Below are 18,477 nucleotides of genomic sequence, written 5' to 3' on the forward strand. Positions count from 1 at the left end.
AACACAGGGAAATGTTTTCCACTGATTCTGATGTAATACAGTTTACCATGTCCTCGGTATGAAAACATACAGCTTATAATTGACTCCTGTTGGCCTTAATGAGCTCTGACAACTTTTCTCTCATAAGAATCTATATAAAAACAGAAAAAAAACAGCTGTAACCTTTGTTTTGGCGGTTTTCCCGCTGGTTTTCATTAGAAACAACTTTGAAGCTGTAAATCTCCTCGCACTGACAATAATCCGCGAGCATTAATCAGCTCAAACAACTCAGAAACAGCTTAGGAATCTCTTCAAATGCTTCGTTCTACATTTGAGCAGCGCGACGCGTTTTGATGACGTCAGTGCAACAAGACACGTCAAACCAGGAAGTCTACGATCAAATTTTCACCGGGAAAGAGTTTTAAATATAAAATGACATCTAATTGCCTAAAAAACAGCCCCAAAACATCAAAATAGTGGCCGACGAAGAGGAATACATTACATGGACACAAGAAAGGCATATGTTGACGTTTTGCTGTATTTATAAAAAAAAGTAAGTGGTTCCAAAACTTAAGACTCTAAAGCTGTGCATTCACTTGTCCATTAAGGAAAGGGATGTAAGGCATACAGATATAGCCAAGTCTAAGTCTGTAAGGATGATGGCCCTCCTAGTTCTAATACTTGCTGGGGTTCCAGCTCTAAGTGCCAAATTACCAGCTGCAAATTTTTACAACTTCAGTAGATGCAGCGTTACCGAGTCTGACGTGCTACTGCCACCCTCCTGAGTGATGTGGTTTGAGCCATATCAGAAAGGGGTGTGAAAAGGGCAATCAGATCACCTTAGACGACTAAATGCCAAGAGATGAAGGCAAAAATGATTTTAACTTTTTCGGGTATCAACTCAACCAACATGGCATCCTCTGTCCCCAGACACCCCCTGATTGATTCCTTCCAGTTACTTTCCACAAATGGCCAACAATAAACAATTTCATTGGCCTGTGCTCAACATTAGATGAACATGGGGCAACTACAAAAAACAGCTAAGGGCTGACCTGCAGTCCAAATATGTTGAGCACTTTGCAAATGTATCTTGATTTGAGATATGCATGCTGTAGAACCAGTAGGGCAGAGTCCTGAGCACCAAAAGAATCTCCTTGGGTGGTGGTGCCCTTCAGAGCAAGATATACAAGCCTGATGTCATTTCTTAGTCCTGGAAAGATGATGTGGTAGCAACAGCACTAATTTCATCCATAAGAACCTGGTAGAATAAAACAGTGGTAGTAGTCACCATACTGGCAGAGTGGGCCTTTGGCCACTGAGGTGGGGTCCCGTCAAACGTAACTGTGGCAAAACACAATGTAGCTGTCTAACCAGCTAGACAAGCAGTGCTTGGACACCTTTTCACTTTCTCTGCCTTCTGCAAAAGAAACAGACCCATGGACTCCTTCTTAAGAATTCAACTCCAAGTCTTGTGTTCCGGCCTGTTGAGAGTTCCCTTTGAATCATCTAAATTACAGTTTTTGCCAGGGTGTCCTCTTGAAGCTGGCATAGAGTCGATGAAAAACAATTTACTGTTACCGGTTTCAAAAAAAAAAAAAAGCATGCACTACAAAATGGAAAGGTATTCACCCCCCCGTCTCAAAGACAATTGCTTTGATGAAACAGATTAAGGAACTCAAACTAGCAAATTTTTATGGGCAAGTGCAGTGTAAGGTCTTTCAAAAATGGCACCCATTTGACAGTAGATAAAAAGTATGAGTCTCCCGACTACTGAAGAGTCCCACTACTGGAACTACGTTGTTTAACATCATATTTGTTATGTTTCTTAGGCTATTTTGGGAGGGATTTCTTTTGCTTTGACCTTTTTTCTTCCATTTCTTAGCCTCGTTGTTGGAGTTCACCTCTTTTTTTTCACCTGTGTTCTTCCCTGTTAAAGTATCAGCTGGTTGTACTAACTTCTTGTACATAAGAATGACAGAACTGTTCATATGAAAATACCCCAGAGGAGTGTTAGCTCTAATGTAAACAAATTATTCTGGCATTGTCATGTAACTGCAATCACCGGTTTTGGCTGTACACTTTGTTTAAATGCAGCTTAATCTTGGTTGACTTTTTACTATACTTGTTGGGTCAGCCACCAAGGGGTTGATATCTGCTTTGCAGAATGATGCTTAGAATCTGTAATGGACATGGTCGAATAAACTGTAATCCCCAGTTTTCGGGTGTACCCTGTGTAACTTGTTTATAAAAAAGACTACTTTTACTATAGTAACTCATTAATTTATTCCACACAACTTCAGCACTAGCTGTTAATTTACTCCATATTAACAGCAGTATATCCTAAACAGAATTTCAAAAAAATCCTTTTTTTAAAACCATGCATGAATCAAATGATCATAACTCTTGAACTTCAACAGTCAGCTTAAAAAGTTTTCAACACACATAGATCTTCACAATGGGTCTAGTCATGATTCTGATTTTATAACTAGTAAGTAATTCAGATTTTATGCACATTTGTATACATATATACACACAAGTGAAATATCACAGTAACCACAGCAGGTAAATATCTATTATCAGCAGCAAATATGTCCAGATATTAGCTTCAGAATTGAATTAGTACTCAGCAGTCTTCCAACACCCTTACTAAGATACTGACAAATAGCAAAAAGAACATATTTTTTATAATATGAAACATCTGACATATCAAACCATTACATCTCTGCTGATAAACTTGACAGAGGTCACAAATCAGTGGCAAACTGTCAGTAATGTCAGTTTTCAATTGATAACTCACAATACATTCCAAGTAGCACAGGATGCTCAATATTTGCGGTAACATGAAAATACACCAATATATTTACAAATAAGCTATTACACCTTAAGTACAACTTGACAGACCATCACCTTTTTCTCCCACATGTTGCTGGATGTGATCTTGGGTTACATGTAACATAAAGGATTGTGACTAGGTTGCCGATCGTAACCTATGTGTTCAAGACATAGATGGCAAGAAATTCACTGCAAGACTAATTGTGCCATCCATATCAAGAACACAAAATATGTTGATATATTCAGAGATTGATCATAATTCTTTGCAATGTATGGAGATTTTTTTTCCTGTACTACAAAAGTAATATGTAAGAAACGTGTTGTGTTGGCTTTAAAGCTAGTACAGCAGGGGGGTAATGGTTGATGTCCTTAAGTATTCCTTGTGTAAGAGAAGTTGTTTAATTCAAAATGCCCTGTGGAGTTTAACAGACAACAGGTATAAAGGGGAGCTGAAACAGAGGTTTCTATCTGCTGCTGACATTTACTAGTCAGCACCACTTGCTTTTAGTGCAGATCTGACCTTAACAGAGTATTAATGGGTACTTAGCAATTGTTAAGCAACCCTCTAAGAGCTGTTAAGTTCTGGTCTTGCAATACAACAGTGCTGAACCAGGTTGTAATTTGGCCGTTTTTTTTTTCCCTTTTTTAGCTCAATCACGAAGCTCCATGCACTATAAATATATTATTCAAGTTAATACAACAAAAACTCCTGTCACTACAAATGGATGAAACCATCTTGAGTCGCTGCAAACCCAAAGCACAAGTCTGATACAGTTCTGTTACCCACTTTCAACTGCACCTATCATTAGGATTTTGCCAGTGAAATATTAATGCAAATATGATTAAGTATATTCTTTTCTTACAATGCTGCGACAAAATATTAAATCGTCATTTCTAGACATGCCAGTCAATGGGAGAAGCAGAATATGAAATACACGGATTTAAGGCTAATGAGCTAGCTACAGATTTGTATGGTATGTGGTACACAGAAATGCCACCGATTTCAGTCTGAATATGGATATGGATCTCATGGAAGCAATGCCATGTCTACTGTCTCAATATGTTTTAAGTTTCCAGACATGACATTCATGCCAGATTGTACGTTTTACATGCTTGTTTACAGTCCTAAATATGACCCCTGTAAACCACTCAGCAAGGGAATTAGCAGAAATGGCAAGTATACAGATTTTTCATAACCATACCAACAAATGGCAATGCCTCCTTCTCAGTCACTCAGCAGTACAACTAGTTCATTAAAGTTTTCACAGTGACCCTCATGCATACCATGGCCTGCCTGCAGCTGTCCTCAGTTACTCAATAGTACAACTAGTTCATTCAAGTTTTCACAATGATCCTCATGCATACCATAGCCTACCTTCAGCTGCTTTAGTGCAAAGTACTGTATGTAATGTTTATGTTGTAAGCATTTACACTTAACGTGGTCACATAGCCACATTTTTAGACCTTGGTTATTGGTCTTTATTCCTCCATGGAATGCAAAGGCATTTACTGGTTTAACTTTTTACCAGAAGATTAAACAGCAGTGTGAAAATAGTTAAAATGAAATTTTCATGTCTTGCATCACTTTCAAAGAATATGTATACCTATGCGCATTTTATATATAATAAAATACACAATACTAAATATAGATCAGAGTACCCAAACAAAAATGTAGTCCCTTCCAAACTGCATTCATTCATGCACTCACAATCCTATAAGCTTGAATATGGAATTTTTGAATTCTGAACACAAAACACAGCATCCAGTAACACTGAAAATCCAAACTGTAAATAAATGTACAAGAAAAATAAAAATGAATTATGTTAAAACAGTTTTTTATTCCCCTCACCTTATTTTTTTTTTATCGAATATCTTTTTATTGAGTATTTTTCTTATAAAGAAATGCAAAACAGAAAGTGTAAGAAGTCATAAAACATTTGAAACAGTTGATGTTACATACTGCTTAACATTTAGCAAGTTATATAAACTAGGTGTTACACATTTCCTACTACAGAAATACAAACAACCTAAGATTACACTTTGGATTACAATGTAGCTATGTTATGTTATGACATAGTCAGAACATTGTTATATTATACCAGTTCACTTGTACATTCTGGTTACAAATGAGAGTATAACTGGAGGCACAACATCAACCTATCTAACGTTAACAGTCTACTGTACTCTGTATATATATCTACAAGAATATAACGTTAGTTAGTGGTGTTAGTAACCTCAACTCAATATGTTTGGTTCTTTTGGCTTTTTGTATAAAGCTTCTTAGCCAAAATATGTTTTTTGGCTATGTTCTTGTATTCTAACCATGATAGTTTGGATATGTCCAACCAGTTTTTTGCTATATAAAATTTTAATAAGGTGCATAGTGTTATTGTTGCGTGTTTGGAGAAACTATTCTTACTTTTGAATATATGCAATATTGCTGTCTCCCAAGACAAAGTGAATTTTGAATAACCTGATTCTCTAAGAGAAGTCTTAGTGAGCATCATAGTTTATAAAATGTTTTGCAGCTCTAGAATATGTGGAGGATGTCAGCCTCTTTAGAAGGGCAAAAAGGACAATAGGGTGACCTAGATAGATTGAATTTGTTAAGGTGTACAGGTGTATGATATGCATTATTGAAGATCATGATCTGGGTGTAAATTAATTGTTTATATAGCATCAGTTTTATAGTATTCCTAATAGCTAATTCCTTCTTATTGTCTGATGATATGATACTAACTTTTCCTTCCCAGAACTTTGAAGACAGTATTGTATTTTGATATTTAATTTTTACTATTAATTTATATGTATTTGAGATCATTTTCTTTTTGTATAAAAGCAATTTTTGGATTTGTTGTGCTAGTTTGATATCTTGCTCATTTACAATGATATCTTTGGTTATAGTACTAAGTATAAGATTGGTTTATCACCTTATAATTATTGCTTGCTCTGATTAGGTTCTTGATGTTTTCAGTTGAGAGGTTTTGTAGTTGGTAGAAGTCCCATACTGTACAGTTTTTTATTGTTGGGTATTTATTCAGGTTTACCATAGAGTTTGTTAGTTTTATATAAGAGTTGTCATGAATTGGTTATAGTTAAATAATTGTGTCTTTTAGATTTATTGATAACAGTAATTTCTTGAAAATTTCAGATTTACTAATTAAAATTGGGTGAATATTTGTAGTCTTAAGAGTTTCTGGATTAATGAAGGGAATCATTTTTGGGTTAATTTTAGATTTCATGATGTTTTGGTGGAATAATTTAATCCATATCGGGCACCATTCATTACCTATTGGGTCATAATTAGCTATTTGCATGATGCGACTAGCATTAATAATTTTGTAGTACAGTTGAAAATCAGGAAGGCTTAGATTTCCTTTTTCTTTTGGGGGTATTAATTTATTGTAGCTAATTCTTCTACATTTTGGGTACCATATAAATTTTGCTAGTCAAACTTTTATCTTGTTGAAGAGGGTAACTGGAATTTTCATGAAAGTGGCATTTAAATGGTATAGGAGCTTAGGCGGTATGTTCATTTTGACAATTGAGGCTTTAGATAAGGTAGAGAGCTTAAGCTTTTCCCATTTGTTAATGTTGCCTACTGTATCTGTCCAAGTTTTGGCTATTTTATTATTGAACACATCTGATTGTGTATGGCTGAAAATTATACCTAAATATTTCAGATTATATTGCACTTTAACATTAGTCTCCGGAAAATAAATTCCTTATGTCCCAGGGGGTTGATTGGAAACATAATTGACTTATTGGGATTGATTGCATAATTTGATACTAGAGAAAACTTATCAATGGATGATAAGATTTTATTTAAATCAGTGTTAGGATACTGGAAGTAGATATTAAGATCATCTGCAAAAGCTGTGTATTTTGTTTGGGTTTTAGATACTGAAATAAGGTGATGATATGTTCTCTGAGTGATTAGTAATAATAATGCTTCTATATAGAAATTGAACATATTTGGTGACAGTGGGCATCCCTGTCTGGTACCATTAATAATTTGTATTGGGTTAGATTTTTTTCTTGTTTATATAAAGAGTTGTATTTGCTTTACAGTATAGAGTTTTGATCATTTTTATGTACTCTTTTGGGAAACTAAATTGAAAAAGTATAAATAGGAGGAATTTTTGATTGACTATCAAATACTTTTATTGCATCCACTGATAGAGTATTTTGGGTATCTGTCCCTGGCACATAGGTGGGATAGGGCATCTATGGTTAGTGTGTTTCCCATACCTGTCTTTGAGTCATAAAGCCTAGCTGTTCAGGGGCAATTATTACTGGAGCTACTTTCTGTATCCTGTGTGCTAAAATTGTTGAAAGTATCTTTAAGTCTATAGTTGTTAGGATTTGTGGAGTCTGTATTTGGTTTTGGGATAAGTACGTTGTCACCTCACAGTAAGACGCTGTCCGGTTCGATCAGCTAGAGCGTCTTCTGCGTGGAGACGTGCATGAATGGGCGTACCTTCGTTGAAGGTTGTGCGTCAGGCCTGGCAAGCCGGTACGTAAAAATCAACTGCCAGTCATTAGCGGACCGGAGTTCCGCTGTGGTGACCCCTAACCGGGAGAAGCCAAAAGACACAAATTGTTTTAGAGTTGCTCAGATAAAGGTCTGATATTCCAACTTCTATTATAAAGTTGTATAGTTTTAAAAGTATTGGTGTTAGTTGTTGCTTAAAATGTTTATAGAATTCTGCCACATACCCATCAGGGCCAGGAGCTTTCCCAGGTTTTAGCCTGTCAATGACCTTTTTTACTTCCTGTTCTGTTAATAGACCTTTGAGACTATTAGATTGTGATTCATGAATCTGAAGGAATTCTAAGTTATCCGCAAAGGTTTGTAACATGTCATGTATATGATCATGTGAACCGTAAATGATTTGGAATATTTCTTCAAAAGCCCCTATTATTTCATTTTCTGAGCTATAAGTTTTGTCTTTATATTTTATTTCTTGTATTTTACATGTAGGATTCCTGACATTTATAAGTCTTGCTAACATTTTGGAAGGGGTCTGAGCCCATTCCGCATATTTGTGTAGCATTCTTAGTTCTGAGAGTGTGTATTGTTGCGTTATAATCTCATTTAATTGCTTTTTGCATACTTGCCATTTGTTTCTCAAGAATAGCAGTGTAATTTCTTTGTAATTCTAGTTCAATTTGTGTTAGTTTACCTTTTAGGTTACTTATAGGTAGGTACTAGGTTATTGGCCCTAGGGCCTATATAAGCCTAGCCAAAAAATGTACCCTGGCTTTCGCCACTCAAGAAAATTATTTTCCTGTGTCCCCTGTCGAGCAGAGCCACAGAAGTGATCCCTGGGGTGAATTTCCCATTTCCCATCCAATCATCAAGATTTTTCTTGAAGAGTGCTAATGAGGAGCTCTGTTTGACATAGATAGGTAGTCTGTTCCAAAGTATGGAAAGTCTCTGGGACAGGAATCTATCCCTCCAGCATGTCCTGTTTATTGTGGTGACAAGGTTTAGGTCCCTACAGCGTGTAGCTCAGATGGATTGGGATTTCTTTAACTGGAGCATCTCCAACTGCTCTGGGTCTGACATAGCTTTGTATGTTAGGCAGAGATCGCCCCTGAGTAGGCGATATGCGATGGAGTAAAGCTGTAGTTTTTTGAGGCGGTCTGCATAGGGCATCTGTTTGAAGCCAGTAATCCTCTTTGTGAGGTTTTTCTGTGGTCTTTCCAGTTGTTGTAGATGTCTTGTGAGGTACATACCAAAAGGGGAATTGTACTCTATAATGGGTGTAATGAGTGATGTGTAGAGGGGAACAATTACCTCTTTTTTTCTGGATGAGAATCCTTTTGTGATGAGATGAGCCACTTAGAAGGATTTCCTGACCACTGTGGCGATGTGATTATCAAAGGAGAGACTACTGTCCACCTGTGTCCCAAGGTCTCTTATCACATTATCGGCATTAAGTAGACTACCAGCTATGTGGTAGTTCATGGGTACAGAGTTTTTACCAAAGGGGATGACAATACACTTTTTGGCATTGAGCTTCAGGCCATGGCTTTGACACCAGGTATCTGTCTCAGTGAGGCCCTTTTGTAGTTTGTCCACATCGTTAGGAGTTACGATTATGGCTCCTAGTTTGCAGTCATCTGCAAACTTTGTTAGCCAAAGACCTTCTGTGTTAGCCTGCACTTCAGAGAAGTAGATACCAAACAGGAGAGGACCCAGGACTGAACCCTGTGGTACTCCACTTGTCACTGGTCTGAAGTCGGATTTGGAATCCGCTACTTTCACAGTGTGGGTTCTGTCCGTGAGCCAATTTGCAACCCATCTTGTGACATAGGGATTTATACCTAGTTTAGTGAGCTTATCTATAATTCCAGAGTGGGGGATGGTGTCGAAAGCCTTGGCGAGATCTAGATAAGCTGTGTGAGCCATTTTACCCTCATCTATGGCTTTGGTGACTGCTTCAAAGAAGTCAGTCAGGTTTAGGAGACATGATCTGCCTTTTACAAATCCAAACTGGGTAGGGTCCAGAGTTTGGAGATTACCAATGTCTTTGTTTATGAGTTCCACGATGATACTTTCCATGGCCTTGCAGACCAGGCTCGTCAGGCTAATGGGGCGGTAGTTCCCGGGGTCCGTTGTGGCTCCACCTTTGTGGAGTGGGATAACCGTCGCGGTGTGCCATTCAGTGGGTACAAACCCTAAGGTGAGGCTATGATTGAACATGGTACTTGGGTAGGGTGCCAGTTCATTCTGTAGTTCGTGTAGAATGCAGCCTGGGATACTGTCAGGTCCCATGGATGCTGTGTTCTTGGCTTTGGAGAGTGTATTTTTTTACCTGTGCAGCCGTGATTATAGGAACTTTGCATTCTTCCGGTATAGGGATGGGCCCTCTAGGGGGTGAGAGGGGGGTAAAGTTAGCACTGAACCTATCTGCTAGGATGTTGGCAATATCAGTTGGTTCTGTATATTTAGTGCCATTGTGCTGTAACTCAGAGCATATCTGAGTGTTCCCATTGAGATTCTTGACATAGCTATAGAATGCTTTGTGGTTGTCTTTAGAGTCAGTGGCAATTTTGTTTTCGTAACTAGCTTTGGAGGATTTTATGAGGGATCTCAGCTTCTTACTGAGGTTGACTAGGGAGTTCCTCCAGTCATGGGATTTTACTCTTTTTTTGCAACAGTTTCTTCTGTTGTAGCGTTTGTTTATGGCAGAGGACCACCAGATTGGCTTCCTTTTTTTGGAGGATAACCATCTTGGTTCTATTAGAGATAGCATGATCCATGCACTCGTGTAAGTGCTTATAAAGTGCATTTGTGTAGGATTCAGCAGTCATACCTCTATTGTCCATCTGCATGGGTGTTGTAAAGTTTGCCACTTCTGTCTTAAGAAGTGTGAAGTTGGCTTTGGAGAAGTTTTTTACGATGGTTTCCCTAATTGGGGGTGGGGGTGGGATGTGGATGTCTAGGCTGATTAGCTTGTGGTCGGATCTGACCAACAAGGAATTGACCTCTGGTTTCCCATGTTGGTAATGACCAGGTCTAGGATACTGCTGCCCTTGGTGGCGTTGTGAATAAGTTGATCCAAGGCGTTGGAATTTATGAATTCTAGAAAACGTTGAGCAAAAGAGTTGGTACATGAGTAGTTTTCCCAGTTAATGGTGGGGTAGTTGACATCGCCCATTATTAGGGTGTTGGTTGTACCCTAATACTTTCCAGTGTATCAAAAAATGAGGAGTGGGAATCCTGGGGCATGGTGGGGGGTCTGTAGCAAGCTACAATTTGGATTGCGGTCTTGCCCAGAGTTAGTTGCACTTGGATAATCTCGGATGCATTATGCTGTGCAACTAGCCTGGAGGTGTGGATATCCTTAATGAATATGGACACGCCTCCGCCTTTACTGCTTCGGGTTAGGTGGCCAAAAGGTGTGGTATGAATTGTAGCCTGGTAATGCAGGGGTGCTCTCTGGAGCTTTGAACCAGGTCTCTGTCACTGCACAGATGTCAATGTTCTCCATTTTAAGGAGTGTCTCGAGTGAGTGCATTTTGAGGTTTAGACTTCTAGCACTGAGTAGCATTACCCTCAGATTTTGCTTGCGTGTACCTGTTATGGTGGTGACTTTGTCATTTGAACTTTGCCTAAAAAAGGCACTATAAGGGTGGCAAGAGCCTTAGCCAGTATCTGGAATCCTAAGGGCGACAGGTGCGGGCCATCTCTGGCAAAGCATAATGGTTGTCGATCATGTCGTCCCAGGCAGACAAATACCAGCTCCCCTTAGAATGGCACCAGAAGCTTAGCCAATTGTTGAAGTCAATCATTTTGTCCTTGTACTGTGGTATCATTCTGGGTGATGGCAGGATGCTACTCAGGGTTAGGGTCATACCTGCCTGGGATACAAGATCGGAGAGCTCCTCCATGTCTCTTTTGATGTAGTCCAGGGAGGTACGTCTCGGATCATTCACACCAACATGGACAATGACAGTGTCATATTTGTACTTATTGTTTAGTGGCCTGAGTGCATGCGTTTTGTGGTGGATCCTGGCACCTGACAGGCAGCTGACAGTAACTTTCTCCTTGTTTAGTCTAGTGAGTGGAACATCAGTGTGCCTGACTATAGAGTCACCTATGACTAGAGTGTTGGGTACGTTGTTATGCCTTATGGGCTGTAGTTGAGTGGCACACTGAGTTTGTGGGCTATGTGTCATTTGGGTTGTGTTGGGGGGTGGAGTTTGCTTGCGTTTATGCTTTGGATGTCCCTGATGCTTGGGGCAGGTTATTATTGAGAGCCTCCGCGAATGTAGGTGTGTGTTTTGTGATTCTATGTGTGTGTTTTGGTGGTGTAGGTTGTGAGGGACTATGTGATGAGTGTGGTGTGGTGCAAGTGTTTACCTTCTCCTCTTGACTGTCTAGTCCAGTCTTGGGTGAAGAGAGCTTTGCTTCCAGTTTGGCTATATAAGTGCATCTCTCACAGGTTGTAGTGTTAGGTGGTAGGAGGAGAGGGTTGTCTGTGTACATGATGCAATTGCTGCATTGCCCCAAGATGCCCAGATTCTTCAGGTAGACAGGAGAAATCACTGGGAGCTGACCCTTAGACATGCCTGGATAGGTGCTTATTTATTAAGTACTAAAAACTGCTTTGCTCTAGACAAGTTAGGAAAGTTGAGTGCTGTAGTAATTTGCAGCTTATGTAGTGCTTACAATGAGTTCTGAACAAGTGCTGAGTTCAAAGAAACAGATTTCAGTGCTGAAAGTAGAAAACTGGCTAGTTATAAGAAACAAAACTAAGCTAGAAGGCTTCCCTCCAACACAAAAGGGCTTGGGGGCTCAGAAGCCTTCAAACAGTCTAGACCACTTAACAGGAAAGGCAGGAAACGAGCTTAAAATTTTTTTTGTTCTCTTTCCCAGATGCTCTCTTTGTACACAGTAGGAGTGCCTGAAATCAGAATATGATCTCACTGCACCCAGTTGAGTGAGCAAATGAGATCTCTTTTTTGCTTTTTGTAAAATGATGCTTTTTGAATAAGGGTACACCTAGCCGTGGCTTTAAAGGCTGCCCATTGAACATCCAGAGGAATATCATTTTTTTCCAAGGTTTTCATTTAACTGAGTTAGAGAGTTTATAATTTCTTGTTCCACTTCTTTAATTTTCAGCAGGTTTGGGTTTAAAGTCCAGTTTGAAGTATTGAGGGTGGTAATTCCAGTTTTAGTTTGTGTTATTGTTACATTTATTTTTGAGTGATCTGACAATGATCTAGGTTCTGAGTTCATAGGTTGGTACTAGGCTATCAGCCCTGATATCCTAGCCATAACAATTCCCTGGATATTTCTTCCCACAATATTTACTTCCATGGACCCCTGTCTAGCAGGGCGACTGACGTGATCCCCGGGGTGAATTTCCTATTTCCCATCCAATCGTCAAGGTTCCTTTTGAAGAGGGCCAAGGAGGCCCTCTGCTTGACATGTATGGGCAGTCTATTCCAGAGTATGGGGAGTCTCTGGGTCAGGAACCTGTCCCTCCAACATGTTTTGTTCATTGTGATGACAAGGTTTAGATCCCTGGACCGTGTGGCTCTGAGGGATTGGGATTTCTTTAAGTGGAGCATGTTCAACAGCTCAGGGTTTGACATGGCCTTGTATGTTAAGCAGAGATCGCCTCTGAGTAGACGATATGCCGCAGAGTATAGCTGGAGTTTTTTTAGATGGTCAGTATAGGGCATCTGCTTTAGGCCTGTGATTCTTTTAGTGAGGTATTTCTGCGGCCTTTCCAGCTGTTGCAGATGTCTTGTGAGGTACATTCAAAATGGGGCATTGTGCCCTTAGTGATGAGGTGTGCCATATAGAAGGATTTCCTGACTGTTGTGGCGATGTGATTATCAAAGGTGAGACCACTGTCCACCTGTGTCCCTAAGTCTCTCATCACACTTTCGGTGTTTAGTGTACTGTCACCTATGTGGTAATTCATGGGTACATGGTTTTTCCCAAAGGGGATAACTAATACATTTCTTGGCATTAAGCTTGTGCCCATGGCTCTGGCACCAAGCATCTGTTTCTGTAAGGCCCTTTTGTAGAATATCCACATAATTTGGGGATTCAATAATGGCTCTCAGTTTGCAGTCATCTGCAAACTTTATTAGCCAGAGTCCCTTGGTGTTGGCCTGTACTTCAGAGAAGTAGTTGACAAACAAGAGCGGTCCCAGGACTGAACCCTGAGGTACTCCACTTGTCTGGAGCTGGATTTGGAGTCGGCTACTTTTACAGTCTGGGTTCTGTTAGTAAGCCAGTTGGCAACCCATCAAGTGACTTATGGATTTATGCCTAGCTTAGTAAGTTTATCTATGATTCCAGAGTGGGGGATGGTGTCGAAGGCCTTGGCGAGGTCCAGATAGGCTGTGTGGACCGCCTTACCCTCATTCGCAGCTCTGGAGCCTGATTCGAAGAAGTCATTCAGGTTCAGGAGACAAGATCGGGCCTTCACAAACCCAAACTGGGTGGGGTCCAGTGTTTGAAGGTTGCCAATGTCTTTGTTCATAAGTTCCATGATAATGCATTCCATGCCCTTGCAGATCAGGCTCGTTATACTGTACTTCATACATACCAGTGCTTTGAGAAATTAGAAAGATGTCAATTCTTGACCAGGTCTTATGGTATGGGGAGACATATATGTATCTGTTACTAAGACTGTTTGTGTTATTAAGTTCTAAGGGATCTATAAGGTTGAAGTCTTCAATTAAGTCTGACAGAAAAGTTGTGGCTTGAGGCAGTTGAGTATTATTTTTTTTTTTATCTGTCTTTGGATGGATTTATTGTTATGTTCCAATCTACATCAATTATAAATAAATGGTCTGGGTGCTTTAGTTATAAGTTGTATGCTTCAGTTAGAAAATCCAGCTGATAGTTGCAAGAACCACATACATTGCAGAGTAATAAAGTTTTTTTTGTATGTTTTTTTAATGTTTCCTTTAAAAGACTTTTTAATTATTATAGCTGTCCCTCTTGATGAAGTACTGTCCCATGTTGCTATTATTTGTCGAATCCATTTAGTGTTTTTTTCTGTGTCCTTGTCCCACTGTTCCATAGTCATGTGAGTTTCCTGCAAGAAGGTTATATCTGACTTCCATTTGTGTATGAGGTGCATAATTAGCCTTTTCTTTTAATGTCTTGTAAGCCATTTATGTTCCATAAGACTTGCGCCCCCATTTATGCCAACCTAGTAATGTTGAGTTGGGAGGAGAAGACTGTTTTTCCAAGTGTGTATCAAGAAAGAATTAAATATTATTCTCGTTTTTTAGACGACATATATATTATATGGGAAGGTGATCAGGACTCCTTTGAAGATTTTCTAACTTACTTAAACAATAGTAGTAATTACTTAAAGTTTACATTCACTGTCAACTCAATAGGAGTACCTTATTTAGACACTATTATTACTAGAAAAGACGGTACATACAAATCCAATATACATAGGAAAGAAACTTTCAGTAATTCCTATCTGGATTACGGAAGTTGTCATCCCAACAAGACCAAAAGAAATATTTATAAAGGACAATGCATTAGGGCACTTAGAATGACATCTGAATATATGGACATGTTGAATGAAATAGAACTTATTACTTCATTTTTTATTGACAAAGGATACAATAGGCGGATGATGGATAAAGTCAAAGCTGAGGTGATTGAACAAAGGGGGAATAAGTTCATCCCTATGTTGGGCATAAAATATGCCAATGTATCAAACAACAACACTAAAAACACTGATAGAGTGAGGGTTAATGAATATGGTAGATTTTGTGTTATAGAATTTGGTCCATATAGCAATAACATAAAGGAGATAATTAATAAACATTGGCACACACTGTTAGTAAATGACGAAATGATAGACATATTAGGAATCAAGCCTAGATTTACATACAGGATGGGACAGAATTTGAAACTTCTGTTGGAAAAAGATACAATGGGAATGGTCAATAACAACGTGGGTAGTACGAAGAGATGTGGCTCTTGCAATCAATGTCGGTATATTATGGAAGAGACAGAGATAGTGTTAAAGAATTACAACAAGATTAGATTAACTTCAAAGAAAGGCAATTGTAACACTAAAAACATTGTGTATTTAGCTATATGTATGGCATGTTCATCCTACTACATAGGAAAAACTGAACAGCAGTTCAGAAAAAGGATATATGCACACATTTATTCCATTAGGAGAAAGGACGAGAAAAACGCTTTAGCCAAACACATAATGAACAAGGGTAGTGAGCATGAGTTTAGATTTTGTATTTTAGAGACAGTTAAGCCAAATCCCAGGGGAGGTAATATTAAGGGACATCTGTCATTTAGGGAATGTTATTGGCAGATACTGACCGATGCAACCACACCCCCGGGAATTAACGAATCTATTTCAGTTAAACCCATACTTGTAGTATGAGTACTTTATGCATCCATTATTAATATTAGCATATTATTCTATCTGATCAAGTACATTCAAAAAATACACAAACATCAGTTATGGGTTATATTTTAAGATGCAAACAGGCTTACATACTTTTATCGCATAAGACAGGTCGAGATAGTATTATGGATAGTGGTGACATATTTCTATGTTCATTGTTTGGTCATTTTTCTATACATTGATTAATTTCCAATTCAGTAGTTTTTTTAATTCAATTTTCAATGCTAGTAGTTTTTAACTATTTTATTATATTTATAACATTATAGCACAGCATATTTTAGCAGCATATTTTAGATAAGTTAGGAAGTGAAAGTTATAGGCAAGAATGATGTATGGAATGTAGTTCATTATTATTATTATTATTATTATCATTATTAGGTTATTAGCTTATTATGGAGTCCATTGGGCATTATTTACATTTTTCAAACATCACACATATAGGAACATTAGTTTTTAGACATTATTAAGCATTGTAGCTTTAAATGCGCTAAGGAAAGTTGGCGCCAAAATGTATATTTAAAGTTTGGTATAATCACTAAGCATTGTTCTGATGAAGCACACGTTTTTTGGTGTGTGAAAGCGCTTAACCTTGTGTTATTTGTGGAATAAACTTTTTCTTTTACTATCGTAGTGATCCGTGGATGTACTATCTGTAGCCAGCACTGTTATAGCGGTTTTTCAGCAGTTGGTTTCCTTGATTCATTGGCGTACAGCGTTTCAATACGCCACCATTGTTTTCTATTTGTGTATGAGGTGCATAATTAGCCTTTTCTTTTAACGTCTTGTAAGCCATTTATGTTCCATGAGACTATGTAAATCATCTTAGTTGATAATTAATTTGAAAGCCCTGTAACTCAGTTATCTGTGAGTACTATAAGGGGAGGCATTGGCAAAGCATTGTGAATAGTGATTGATGTGTGTTGAGAAATAATAACATGAGAAGAGTTGGTTCTAAGTGAATAGGTGTGTTCTTTTATCTTAAATCTTCTTTTCAGTAGCTAGAAATTACAGGAATTAGAGGAAGTCTTAGTATACAATGAACTCAGTTACTACAGAAAGTAATAGACAATATGTTGAGGCTGCTCACTCAAGTGCACTAGCCTGTGTTAAGCTATTACTGTGAATTTTCTGCTGTTTGTTTCTTAAAAAAACAAAAAAAAATATATCCTTGTTTCCCACCTTTCTGGACGTAGAATAGTCCCTAATACAGGCATTGCTGTATTCCGGACTTTAGTATAGTTCCTGTGTTGCCCATTTCCTTACTTGGATAGAAGGAAGCTTCTTTGTTCACCAGTGGGAGTGGGGAGCTTTGAGCAGCCTATCTGTCCCTGGAGGAGTGATCTCAGCACACAATCTGGTACTTTATAGACCGTTTTGGGCTAATTTCTAGCTCTTTCAAGTCCCCTGTATAAAAACCCGCTTTAGCTGCTTTCTTGACAGCGCATAGCGCAGCATCGGGCAGCGGGGCTTAATCGGGTTTAAACCATTCCCGGCTCCATGAAATCTACTCTTCACTTTTTCCCGTAGAACTGCTTTATCTCTCAAACTAAACACCCTATTCTCAGTCTAAGGCCCTGCACTTGCTCATATAAGCAATTTTACAAGTTAGCACTAGTAAACTAAAAGCACTACATCCTCATATACTCCCTTCTAGTACCTTTTCCCCTATTGGTCCTTTTGATTTAGCGATAAAGGAGTTCCCTATACTATTCTGGCATGTCCAAAGGTCAGTTAATGGCTTCCTCTCCAGTCCAGCTGGTGAATCTGGGAATCTTGAGGCAATGTTACAACTGCCTCATGTACACAGACAACCATATAGCCAAACTGGAGGCTGAGCTCTCTCAACTCAGAACTGGTGCAACCAGTCAGGAGGAGAAGGTAACCTCACAGACCACAAATCCAGTCTCACACAGTCCTACCACAACAGCAAACCAAACACATAAACGCACAAAAACATACTCGGAGGCTCTAAATAAAAATCTGCCTAAGCAGCAGAGACCTCCAAAGCAGACATCCAAGCAAACGCTACCCCAAAACAAAACACATGCAACACATAGCTTACAAAGTCAGTGTGCCAGTCACAGCCCTTAAGGATAAATAACACACCTGATACACTTGTAATAGGTGACTCTATAGTCAGACACACTGACGTCCCGCTCACCAGGCTGAACAAAGAGACGGTCACAGTGAGCTGCCTGTCGGGTGCTAGGATCTGCCACATAACACAAGCACTCAGGTCACTCCAAAGCAAGTACAAATATGACTCGGTCATTGTCCATGCTGGTGTGAATGACCTGAGACATACCTCCCTGGACTACATGAAAAGAGACATAGAGGAGCTCTCTGATCTTATAGCCCAGGCCGGTATGACCCTGACCTTAAGCAGCATCTTACCCTCACCTAGAATGATGCCACAGTATAAAGACAAAATGATCAATTTCAACAATTGGCTTAAGTGTTGGTGCCATTCAAAGGGGATCCAATGCCTGTCAGCCTGGGATGACATGCTCGACAAGCCACGATGCTTCGCCAGGGACGGCTTGCACCTGTCACCCCTGGGCTTTCAGATATTGGCAAAGGCTCTTGCTACCCCCATAGTGCCTTTTTTAGGCAAGGCTCAAAAGGCAAACCCACCTCCATAGACAACACAATGAATAAGAAACTAAGGATAATGCTGCTCAACGCCAGAAGTCTAAACCTCAAGATGCATGCACTCGAAGCCCTCCTCAGT

General features: G+C 39.1%; 1 protein-coding gene across 2 annotated transcripts in view; it reads left to right on the forward strand.

Annotated features, from left to right (window-relative positions):
- Positions 1 to 385: 385 nt before the first annotated feature.
- MOGS (mannosyl-oligosaccharide glucosidase) overlaps positions 386 to 18,477 on the forward strand; it is a 764,380-nt gene continuing 746,288 nt past the window's right edge. For both annotated transcript variants that reach the window (XM_044064011.1, XR_006363848.1), the window contains exon 1: positions 386 to 532. The gene's annotated coding sequence lies outside the window, so the exon portion shown is untranslated. The remainder of the gene's footprint in view (positions 533 to 18,477) is intronic.

Source organism: Protopterus annectens, chromosome 2.part2 (genome assembly GCF_019279795.1).
Source record: "Protopterus annectens isolate FY-2018-M chromosome 2.part2, PAN1.0, whole genome shotgun sequence".
Lineage (NCBI taxonomy): Eukaryota > Metazoa > Chordata > Ceratodontiformes > Protopteridae > Protopterus > Protopterus annectens.